This window comes from Pseudoliparis swirei, chromosome 4 (assembly GCF_029220125.1).
Source record: "Pseudoliparis swirei isolate HS2019 ecotype Mariana Trench chromosome 4, NWPU_hadal_v1, whole genome shotgun sequence".
Taxonomy (NCBI): Eukaryota; Metazoa; Chordata; class Actinopteri; order Perciformes; family Liparidae; genus Pseudoliparis; species Pseudoliparis swirei.
In genome coordinates, this window is record NC_079391.1 from 34,743,327 (window position 1) to 34,745,198 (window position 1,872).

The following is a 1,872-nucleotide window of genomic DNA, read 5'->3' on the forward strand; positions in this document are numbered from 1 at the left end:
AAACTTGGACTCTCAGCCTTTCGTTGTTGTTTCATCAGCAAAAGATTCTAAAGACAGAAAACTAAACTAAACTAATGTTGTACTATTGGAGGTAAACATTTAAATATGAGTCTGTTATGTTCTCTAAAACTCGGTTATGAAGTTGTGTATTTATATATATTTATATGTATTTATAAATATTTATATGTATTTATACATATTTATATATTTAAATATATTTATATGTATTATATATTTATATATATTTATATATATTTATATATATTCATATATATTTATATGTATTTATATATATTTATATTTATATATATTCATATGTATTTATATACATTTAAATATATATGTGTATTTATTTGTATTTATATATATTTATATATATATATATTTATGTGTATTTATATGTATATATATTTGTATGTATTTATATACATTTAAATATATGTATGTGTATTTATTTGTATTTATATATATTTATATATATTTATATTTATTTATATATATATTTATGTGTATTTATATGTATTATATATATTTATCTATATTTATATATATATATTTATATATATTCACATATATTTATATATATTTATACACGTCTCTCCTCGCGTTCTTCAAAGACTCAAAACCACGTTTCAGAGTCGCTCACACAGACCGTCGGCATGGAGACACTCCCTCCCCTCCTCTCTCCTCCCTCCTCGTTCCCTCCCCTCCTCTCTCCTCCCTCCTTGTTCCCTCCCTCCTTGTTCCCTCCATCCTTGTTCCCTCTCTCCTCCCTCCTTGCTCCCTCCCTCCTTGTTCCCTCTCTCCTCTCTCCTCCCTCCTTGCTCCCTCCCTCCTCGTTCCCTCCCCTCCTCTCTCCTTGTTCCCTCCCTCCTTGTTCCCTCCATCCTTGTTCCCTCTCTCCTCCCTCCTTGCTCCCTCCCTCCTTGTTCCCTCCATCCTCGTTCCCTCTCTCCTCCCTCCTTGCTCCCTCCCTCCTCGTTCCCTCTCTCCTCTCTCCTCCCTCCTTGCTCCCTCCCTCCTCGTTCCCTCCCCTCCTCTCTCCTCCCTCCTTCCTCCTCTCTCCTCCCTCCTCATTCCCTCCCTCCTTGTTCCCTCCCTCCTCGTGAACGTTCCATGTTGTAGTGGCCCCGCCCCCAGCAGTCCGCCGGCCCCTGGGCAGCAGGCTGGCGGCAGGCTGGTGGTCAGGGGACCAGATGTTTCCTTCAGACGGGCCGGACTCACCTCGGCACCGCCGGGTTCTCCGAGTGGGTTCTGTGCGTCTGGACTCTCTGGTTCTGGTTCTGGTTCTGAGAGCCTGGTCTGAGCATGTGGTGTTGTTGTTGTTGTTGTGATGGACGTTGACGTGACGAGAGTTAACTGAGCAGCTGATTGGACAAGACCGGACCGGAGACCACCAATGGACCCAAAAGGTTCCTGATAGACCCAAAAGGTTCCTGATGGACCCAAAAGGTTCCCGATAGACCCAAAAGGTTCCCGATAGACCCACAAGGTTCCTGATGGACCCAGAGGTTCTTGATGGACCCATAAGGTTCCTGATGGATCCAGAGGTTCCTGATAGACCCAAAAGGTTCCTGATAGACCCATAAGGTTCCTAATGGACCCAGAGGTTCCTGATGGACCCAAAAGGTTCCTGATGGACCCAAAAGGTTCTTGATGGACCCATAAGGTTCCTGATAGACCCAAAAGGTTCCTGATAGACCCAAAAGGTTCCTGATGGACCCAGAGGTTCCTGATAGACCCATAAGGTTCCTAATGGACCATAAGGTTCCTGATAGACCCATAAGGTTCCTGATGGACCCAAAAGGTTCCTGATAGACCCATAAGGTTCCTGATGGACCCAGAGGTTCCTGATGGACCCATAAGGTTCCT